The sequence below is a fragment of the Aquarana catesbeiana genome, linkage group LG03 (genome assembly GCF_042186555.1).
Source record: "Aquarana catesbeiana isolate 2022-GZ linkage group LG03, ASM4218655v1, whole genome shotgun sequence".
In the NCBI taxonomy this organism is placed as follows: Eukaryota; Metazoa; Chordata; class Amphibia; order Anura; family Ranidae; genus Aquarana; species Aquarana catesbeiana.
Genome location: NC_133326.1, coordinates 126,722,911 through 126,733,441, shown reverse-complemented (window position 1 = coordinate 126,733,441; position 10,531 = coordinate 126,722,911).

Sequence of the window (10,531 nt, the reverse complement as noted above, 5' to 3'; positions counted from 1 at the left end):
TGTGGTATTTGTGGATGAGGCTGTTTATCTTCTCAGATGGTAAAGTTGCCCATTCCTCTTGGCAAAAAGCCTCCTGTTCCTGAAAATTCTTGGGCTGTCTTGCATGAACTGCACGTTTCAGATCTCCCCAGAGTGGTTCAATGATATTGAGGTCAGGAGACTGAGATGGCCACTCCAGAACCTTCACTTTATTCTGCTGTAGCCAATGACAGGTCGACTTGGCCTTGCGTTTTGGATCATTGTCATGTTGGAATGTCCAAGTATGTCCCATGCGCAGCTTCCCGGCTGATGAATGCAAATGTGCCTTCAGTATTTTTTGATAACATACTGCATTCATCTTGCCATCAATTTTGACCAAATTTCCTGTGCCTTTGTAGTTCACACACGCCCAAAACATCAGCGATCCACCTCCGTGTTTCACAGTAGGAATGGTGTACCTTTCATCATAGGCCTTGTTGACTCCTCTCCATATGTAGAGTTTATGATTGTGGCAAAAAAGCTCAATTTTGGTCTCATCACTCTAAATGACTTTGTGCCATCAGGTTTGAGGCTTGTCTCTGTGCTGTTTGGTGCATTGTAAGCGGGATACTTTGTGGCATTTGAGTAGTAATGGCTTTCTTCCTGCGACTTGACCATGAAGCCCATCTTTCTTCAAGTGCCTCCTTATTGTGCATCTTGAAACAGCCACACCACATGTTTTCAGAGAGTCCTGTATTTCACCTGAAGTTATTTGTGGGTTTTTCTTTGCATCCCGAACAATTTTCCTGGCAGTTGTGGCTGAAATTTTAGTTGTATATATAACATAGATTGATGCGCTCTGATACAAAGTTCAATCAATGTGAGAAAATAATTTTTTGTGCTAAAAAAACCAATGTGAAAAAAATTGCTACCAAATCGCTAAAAAATCGCATATATATAAAATCGCAAATATATGAAAAAATCGCAAATATTTAAAAACTGTGTTCCTCCAGGTATACAAATCCACTGGAAGTGGTGCGATATCTCCAAAGTAAACTAAGCAACAATTGTGTATAGATATACTAAAAATGCGTTTGCAAATAGTAATCAATCCAAATTAGTGCCAATAAATAAATAAAGTTCAATCAATGTGAGAAAAGAATTTTTGTGCTAAAAAAAAATGTGAAAAAAATTACTACCAAATCGCTAAAAAATCGCATATATATATAAAATCGCAAATATATGAAAAAATCACAAATATTTAAAAACTGTGTTCCTCCAGGTATAACTGGAGGTAGCGATTTGGTAGCAATTGTTTTTTTAGCACAAAAAATTATTTTCTCACATTGATTGAACTTTGTATCAGAGCGCATCAATCTATGTTATATGTTTTAATTTTTAGGGGATTCTGACCACTATATAATTGATAGCAGCTTGATATCATTGTCAATCTAACAATTTTTATTTATTTTTTATTTAATTAATTGCACGTGCATTCACATACATTTGATTTACACTTATTTGATTGTATATGTCACGCTAGAACATTATTGCGCTTGGTGTTTTTGTTTATTTACTGAAATTTTAGTTGGTCTACCTGACCGTGGTTTGGTTTCAACAGAACCCCTCATTTTCCCTTCTTGATTAGAGTTTAAACACTGCTGATTGGCATTCTGAATTCCTTGGATATCTTTTTATATCTCTTTCCTGTTTTATACAGTTTAACTACCTTTTCCCTGCAGATCTTTTGACAATTCTTTTGCTTTCCCCATGACTCAGAATCCAGAAACGTCAGTGCAGCACTGGATGAAAGATGCAAGGGTCTGTCAGGAGTCCAGAAATTCATTGACCTTTTATGCACACACACTAATTACAAGCAAATAGATCACAGGTGAGGATGGTTACATTTAATAGCCATTCAAACCCCTTTGTGTCAACTTGTGTGCATGTTATCAGGCCAAAATTACCAGGGTATGTAAACTTTTGATCAGGGTAATTTGGGTAGTTTCTGCTGCCATTATGATTTAAAAAGAGTAAACACAGTTCATTGATATTAAATGGCTTCAGCCAAACACACACCATGAGTGAAAGAAAAGTGTTTGTGTTATCATTCATATTCTCTGAAAAATGGCCAAGAAATAATAAATTCTGCCATGGTATGTAAACTTATGAGCACAATTGTAAATACTGTATGTGCAAAGGATCTAACAATTAGTTAATTTCTAGAAGGGAAATGTTATGATACTCTACTAAGACCATTTTATTTGTGCTAAATTGCATAAATCACCCTGCCTGATATGGTTTGATATAACAGATTTAAAGAAGAAGATCCCACATCCCAGCCTCCAAGGACAATTTGCATCCTTTTATTATTGTTTTTATATTTCTTTGTAATATGGGAATGATGTGAAATGCAATGAACGGTCGCCCTTTAAGACCAACTGTAATACAGAACAGTGTATAATCTGGATGCTGAATGATAGTTATTTAAGATTTTTTCTCTGATTAGGCTGAATTTGAAACAGTTGAAAAAACTAGAGGTTTTTAACCGTGATAGTGTATCCACATTTGGGATGGTATCAGGGGCGGATCCAGGGGGGGGGGGGGCAACAGGGCAATTGCCCCCCCCCCCTGAAATAATTGCACACTCTGAAAGTTATTGTATCCTGGCTGCCGCTCCGCTGCCGGCCCGAGTCTCTCTCTCACATGTGCCGATCAGCGGCGCCGAGAGAGAGACTCGCGTGTGGTACGGGCGGCGGCGGTCACTGTCTGACACTGAAGGAAGGAGGTGGGTGGAGCCTCTTCCCTGCACTCGTTGCTAGACGCCAGGCGGCCCTGGCGTTAGCAACGAGTGACGTCAGTCACACTGCAGTGTGTGAGTGAGTCACGGCGTCACGTCGGAGGTCGGACTCGAGTCTCTCAGAGCCGACCTACCCGGTCCCGACATGACGCCGGTGACAGTGTGACACAGCCTGGAGCGGCGCCTCCTTACAATAATACAGCAGACAGCAGTAACTTACTAACTAACAAGTATGAGTGCACTGCACAGCACAGCACACGTCCATGTATATGTGGGTTGACATGTGCAGGGGGGATTCTATATTAATGGGGATTCTGCACTGAGGGGGGATTCTATATTAATGGGGGTTCTGCACTGAGGGGGGATTCTATATTAATGGGGGCTCTGCACTGAGGGGGATTCTATACCAATGGAGGTCTCTGTACTGAGGGGGATTCTATACCAATGGGGGGCTCTGCACTGAGGGGGGATTCTATATTAATGGGGGCTCTGTACTGAGGGGGATTCTATACCAATGGGGGCTCTGCACTGAGGGGGATTCTATACCAATGGGGGGGCTCTGCACTGAGGGGGATTCTATACCAATGGGGGGCTCTGCACTGAGGGGGGATTCTATACTAATGGGGGGCTCTGCACTGAGGGGGGATTCTATATTAATGGGGGGCTCTGCACTGAGGGGGATTCTATATAAATGGGGGGCTCTGCACTGAGGGGGGATTCTATATTAATGGGGGCTCTGCACTGAGGGGGGATTCTATACTAATGGGGGGCTCTGCACTGAGGGGGGATTCTATATTAATGGGGGGCTCCTCACTGAGGGGGGATTCTATATTAATGGGGGTTCTGCACTGAGGGGGGATTCTATATTAATGGGGGTTCTGCACTGAGGGGGGGTTCTATACTAATGGGGGCTCTGCACTGAGGGGGGATTCTATACGAATGGGGGCTCTGCACTGAGGGGGGATTCTATACTAATGGGGGCTCTGCACTGAGGGGGGATTCTATACTAATGGGGGCTCTGCACTGAGGGGGGATTCTATACTAATGGGGATTACAACATCTCTCTGCTGCCTGTCTCTGGGACACAAGAGACCACCTTAGCAGGTGGCAAGTGACAATCTTCATCTGGTGACAGGCGACGTGGCAAGAGACAATCCGCAACATGTGGCAGGCGACGTGGCAAGTGACAATCTGCATCTGGTGACAGGTGACGTGGCAAGTGACACACTCGGGGCTTCCACTGATTCTGCATTATGGTGAGTTAAACTATTTAATTTTTTACAACAATGTAATAATAGTAATAATGCGCTTCAATCATCCTGACACCATAACAACCATGGTGCTGTGATGATTGAAGCGCCAAACCAGCCTTTTCCCCGATAGATGTACCCCAAAAAAATATATTTTCTGGCAGTGCCCCTCCCGAGACTAGACTCTGGATCCGCCCCTGGATGGTATACTTATTTTGAGTGGCTTGGAGGGTGTGTGAACTCAAACATTTACACTAAAAATGTACATCTTTCTGTACTGTCCTTTCCTGTGTGTGCTCAAGTTAGACTATAGTAGCTGTACCAATGTGCAACACCTCATTCTACCATAGTCATTGTAGTGGAACTGTGATGTTCAACCACTTGGTGAAGTGCGCATACGTTCATAGGAAGTTTTCAAAAACAAAATCCACAAAGATGTGCACAGAACAGGGAGAGAACATGTAATCAAAATAAAATCTTATAGGTTGAAGGTTTGAACTTAGGTCCTACACATAACTGGTGTCTTGTTTGAAGTAGATTTTTCTATATGACTGACACTTTGAATTTAAGCCAATCGTATTGTTCATTAAGGAAATAAGTCATTTTGTGCCTACTCATAATTGTTAATTTTGGTTTATATTATAGCCTCATCCAAAGATACTGTTCTTATGGTTGCAATTTTGAAAGTCAGTCCTGCAAGATGAAGTGTTGGAAGTATGCATATGTCTGTTTTGTCATATCTGACTCTTATGCCGCGTACACATGACCAGTTTTTCCATCAGAATAAACTCTGACGGTTTTTATGACGGAGTTTCGCTGATCGTTTAGAACGTGGTGACGTACAACACGTACGATGGGACTAGAAAAAGGAAGTTAAATAGCCAGTAGCCAATAGCTGCCCTTGCGTCATTTTTGGTCCGTCGGAATAGCATACAGACTAACTGTTTTCCCGATAGAAATTGATTCCGTCGGAAAGATTTAAAACATGTTATATTTCTAGGTCTGTCAGAATTTTCTAAAGAAAAAGTCAGATGAAGCCCACATACTATCGGAATATCCAATGAAATTATTCCGTCTGACCTTTTCTGCCGGAAAGTCTGGTCGTGTGTACGCGGCATTAGTGATCCTGTTGGACAACCCTTTGGGCACTATGTTCGTTACATTTGATAGCTTTTTCATAAAATTTTCTTGGTAAACTATTATGAGATAGGTTCCTATGTTTTTCCTCAATCTCCCCGATTACTTGGGTTGGGACTGGCATGTAGAGTGTTGTGATGCGTATGCATGGGCAATTTGTATGCACATATTGGGGCCAATGTAGACAGGAGCTGGTTAGCCTACTAGAATGGCCTTGCAGTGTGGGAAGAAATCAGAGCTGAAAAGGTTTACTTTAAATTTAGAATAGTGTAGAGTTCAGGTAGTAGATGGGTAAAATAACTGTAACAGTGCTTCATTTATTAATAAAGAAAGCTGAATTTCTTTAGGCCAGGCCATTAGTAAACATGGATTTACCTCAGCAGACATCTATAATGGGTTATATGGGCACTGCTGTTAACAATGTTGGATTGAAGGTCTGAATGACACATGCCTTGACATAAACCATAAGCATGTTGGAGGAGGAGACAAACGCTCTTGACAACAGCCACCATCTATAAAGAATTTGCCACTGAACTGTCTGTGCAAAAAAGCCAAAATTCCATCAGCCATGTTGGTCAAATACCTGCACATCTATGTAGTAGTCCTAAGGATAAAAAAAAAGTCTTTGTATGAGTGTTATGCTATGTACACATGATCGGACATTCCGACAACTAAACCGTGGATTTTTTTCCGACGGATGTTGGCTCAAACTTGTCTTGCATACACACGGTCACACAAATGTTGGAAATTCCGATCGGCAAGAACGCGCTGACGTACAACACGTACGACAGCACTAGAAAAAGGAAGTTTAATACCAAGTGCCCCACCCTTTGGGCTCCTTCTCCTAATCTCGTGTTAGTAGAAGTTTGGTAAGAGACGATTCGCGCTTTTTAGCCTCGTGCTTTTCAGTTTGTGACGCTGCGTCAGCGCGGATTGTGTGTCGCCCTGAGTGTGGGAAGCAGCACAGGTGACCGGCGAGCGGGGCTCTGCACGGCTCCTGTGGGTTCAGAAGAGGCGGGAGTAATAGCGAATAAAGAAACCTTTCTATTTTAAATGGTGCATCCATTCTATTGTGGGTTGGTGTCCCAAATACGTACTAGTCTGACTATCTTCAACACGGTAGCAACGTCACGGTTGTGCCATTTATCCCAAGGATCCTGGTTCATTGACCCTGTGACCCGGAGGATCATACTTTTCAAGCTTTCTCAGATCCTCTGTAGTGGGGGATCATGAGTCTCTGGTAAGCGGCCATTGTTTACCTGTGGTGGTGGATTGAGCACTATTGTCTACATACAGAAATCACACGATTTTTTGGACTTTTTTATTTATCACATTGGTGATTCAGTCACTATGTTTATGAACTTATGCTTAATTTATTTTTTACTTTATTGTATGTATTAATTACCGTATTTAATGTAATGTCACTTTGCGATTTATTTTTTGTTTTCACTTTGCCTATTTGTATGACATATAGGGACCTATTGTTGATTGGTGATCACTCATCAGGATATCATTCCTTTCAGCACGATTCAAATTTTTCCCATTTATTATTCACTGTGTTTGTGTTGCATAGAGGAATTGCAGCTTTCCAGTTCACACATTATTTTTGTTTTTTGTTGGCTTCACCAGAGCGCAGTTTCTTCCCTTCTTTTTTCTTATTCATGTAGTGCAAGGGCCTGCCTGAATGCTTTCAAATGGTACTGTTTAAAGTTTTGTTCTCCTATTATCTTGATAGGTAATTGCAAAATGTAAAAATGTGCTTCAATTCGTACAGTGTACAGTGTGTATTCTCATTTCAATAAATGTTATACTTATGTTTGCCAAGAATGTTCGTGTCTAATTTGCTTGCAATATTTATGTGCAAAAGTACAATTTTTTTATGCTTGTTTGACTCCACAGTTTCCTTCAAACCCACAGGAATGGCAGACTGTGGCATCCCAGTTTGCTCAGCAGTGGGACTTTCCAAACTGCGGAGGGGCAATCGATGGGAAACACGTCCACATCGTCCCACCCCCCAACTCGGGGTCATACTAGTATAATTATAAGGGGTTTAATAGTATTGTGTTGTTGGCGGTGGTGTCGGCGACATACAAGTTTTTGTATGTGGACATGGGGAAGAATGGCTGGATGTCGGATGGTGGCGTCATCGCCCAGACAGAGTTCTACAGACGGTACCAGAATGGTGGCTTGGTCTTTCCACCTGCGAAAGACAACGTGGATGGTCTTCCGTTTGTGTTCGTCGCTGATGAAGCGTTTGGGCTAGGTGACCATCTCATGAGGACATTTCTGATGAGGACCCTCACCCCGGAACAGAGGGTTTTTAACTACCAGCTGGCCAGAGCCAGAAGAGTGGTGGAGAATGCTTTTGGAATAATGGCCAGCCGGTTCTGTCTATTTCTGACACCAATCCACATGGCAGAATATAAACTGAACCATATTGTGTTTGCCTGTTGCATTCTACACAATTATCTCTGAAAAAAGCTACAAACTATGTGGCCTCAGTTGGGGCTGAGGCCGGATTACCAAATAGTAATTTGACGGCACTTGAAGCTGGCCGTCCTGGCTTGCCCCCCCAAAGCACCCGCGAAGTGAGACAAAATTATCTTGAGTACTTTGCGGGTAGTGGGGCCATTAATCTGCCATTGAATGTGTGAAACATTTTTTTGTGTTTTAGATTCTGCCTAAAACATCAATGATGTTCTTCATTTTTTGTTGAACATCATTGATGTTTTCCTTTACCTTCTCTAAATCCCGATTGCACACCATGATCTCCCCAATGAGAATGTGTGCGCTTGCACTGGTGAAATGAGTTTCTTCTTCCACAACATCCACATCACCTAAAAAAAAAAAAAAACACACCATGTATTATAAATATGCAGGCATGCATCTGTTACCTGAAGCTGTGGTCTCAGACACTCACCTGTTGTGGTCACCATTTCGCCCAATTCATGTACCTCGGAATCCACATCCTCAGGTTGTGGTGTGGGGATTTCCCCTTCTTTAGGAGGTGTGGTGTTCTTGGTGTCCTCAGATGTCCCGAGTCTTTTCTCCCCTATGTGAATATAAAAAAAAGGTATACTTAGCACACAGATATTTGAGGCAAGAAATAGGAATATGAAACATTGCTTGGAAGTGTCGTACAATTGTCTGTTTTGGTAGAGTTCCAAGCTGAAGACGTGATTTTTTACCTTTCGTAAAGCTGGAATACTTATCTTTTTTGGTAAAGTTTCACACATGAAGACACCCCTAGTATCCACTGGAGCACCTGTGTGGGACACCCTAAAAAGGGTGTTCTGGTGTCCCACAATAGTGCTCCTGCATCCAGATGTGTAAACAGTTGCTGAGTTTCCTCTCTTTACACTGAATCAAGTTTGCATTTCATTCTAGTTACAAACCCATCTAGACAACAATGTAATAAACTTCTTTTAATACAAATAGGCCTGAACAAATGTAGTTAACCTGCATCTGTCAAAAACATTGTATTAGTGGGTGAACGAACGATGTTTACTACGAACGATTACTGTGCCCACGAACCTGAAACTTGCCATTTTAAATACCATTTTAAACTGTACAACAGTAAAGAAAAGCACATGGAGCAACATGCAAGTAATAATAAAATAGGATCACACGACAAAATACTTACTTTTTTGCAGCACTCTCTTGATCCTTCTGTATTGATCCTGCTCCCTCAATTTGAGGTCTGACCGCGTTTCCTCAATTGCTCCTTGGATTGTCGTTCCCCAAAATTCTTCTGCAGACTTTTCACAACTTTAGTCATGATTTTGGCCTTTCTCACATTTGAGTTGCTCTACGGTCATAGTCGGCCCTCTTCAAGATCTCCACCATCTCAACAAAGGCCATATTTGAGGCCTTAAATCTCCTCCTAAAACGGGACGGCAAAGAGAAGGGGCGGGGAATATACTAGAAAGAAGGTCAGGGGCGGAGTTTCATGCATGCGCAGTGTATATAAAGCATAACACGCGTGCATCGTACGTACGATCTGTGAGCGGAGGACGGAGTAGCGTAAGCGCCGATCGTGCAAACGAAAGTACCATTTTTACTTGGGGCATCAGTGGCCTATACTGCTTATAGATTGAGGCCTACTTTGGGACAAGATCAGGAGAGTTTAGCCTTACATTAGGGTTTGTCTTGTGTTGTGTCTTGCAGAGAATGTGGATAAATGCAATGATCATGACTTCCTCCCCAACTTCATTGATAAGTACAGGGAGCTGCCCTGTCTGTGGCAAGTGAAACTTCCATTTTATAATAACAATCTAAAGAGGAGAGCAGCGCTGGATCAACTGTTGGAATTGGTGAAGCCAGTGATTCCCACAGCAGATATCACCTATTTGAAGTGCAAAATTGGTGGCCTGAGGAGCACATATAATAGGGAGCACAAGAAGGTCCAGGATTCCATGAGATCAGGAGCAGCAGCAGATGACGTTTATGTCCCCAAGCTCTGGTACTACAACAGACTGCGTTTTTTGTCAGACCAGACTCAAATCAGGCAATCACTCTCAACCCTTCCTTCCACTCTTCCTTCCACCTCAGCTGATGCTTCCAAAGTTCAACCTGGGCCTTCCACCCAGGAAGATGTGGAGGAGCTCAGCTTGAGCCAGTTATAGCATTGTTCAACATATTTCTTGACCAAAAATGAATGATGTTAACTAGATGTTATTATTGAGCACTAATTTCAGATTTAACAAAGTGGTTTACATATCAAAGGACAGTAGTAGCCAAAAAGTTTGGGACAAGATTGAAAAATGCTGGGCACAGAAGGATAGTTTTTCTATTTGTTATCATTCAATTTGCAATAGTCATGAGCTCTAAATTGTGTGTGATTGATGACCAAAAAAAACTAAAACTATGTCCCATTTTCATACACAGGAAAGTCTCAGCCAGGAGGAGGCCATGGAAAGTCTCAGCCAGGAGGTGGCGGGGGAAAGTGGCAGCCAGGAGGTGGCCAGGGAAAGTGGCAGCCAGGAGGTGGCCATGCCCAGTAGCCTGACCGAATCCCAGTTTCCTCCCCTCCACCTTCTAAAAAAAAGGCCCAGGAGGGGGAAGAACGTGGAGGAGTCGGCGCTTGGTTTGATTCGGCAGGCAAATGCGGTCCTCACAAACACCCCTAATGTCCAGGAGGCCTTTGCGTGTATGACAACCAGTAAGATGCAGGAAATGGAGGTGGGCCAACACCTCATCAGTGAGGAGCTCATATTTCAGATCCTAAATAAGGGGGTGAGGGGCGAACTCACCAAGAAAAGTCACGTATGTGAGTTGGACCATACTCCTTCTCCACCCCCTGCCACAACTCCAACACCACAGCCACAGCCTGGAAGGAAGCGTGCAAGGAAGTCTTGAGAGTGATGGCCTGGGTTTGGTCTGGTCT